This window comes from Penaeus monodon, chromosome 25 (assembly GCF_015228065.2).
Source record: "Penaeus monodon isolate SGIC_2016 chromosome 25, NSTDA_Pmon_1, whole genome shotgun sequence".
NCBI lineage: Eukaryota > Metazoa > Arthropoda > Malacostraca > Decapoda > Penaeidae > Penaeus > Penaeus monodon.
In genome coordinates, this window is record NC_051410.1 from 4,200,637 (window position 1) to 4,200,897 (window position 261).

A 261-nucleotide genomic window follows, 5' to 3' on the forward strand; every position below is an offset into this window, starting at 1 on the left:
TGCCTTGCTCAGTCGTCCGCCATGTTTGTTTAGCAACATCATTTGCTTAAGCTGCAATAGTTCAGATAAATGGCAAAATTACCATAATCCCTGATATTAGTGTTGATCGTCCTGCCATTGACCTTTTAATTCCTCTCCACGAAACTTTACCGCCGTCATTATTTCGTTTAGGCTTGTTCTCTGTTTTTCCTTTTTTTTCATTAATTTTTTATCATCGTTGTTGTATCTTTCTTCGTGTATCTACCAGTATGATGAATGTAA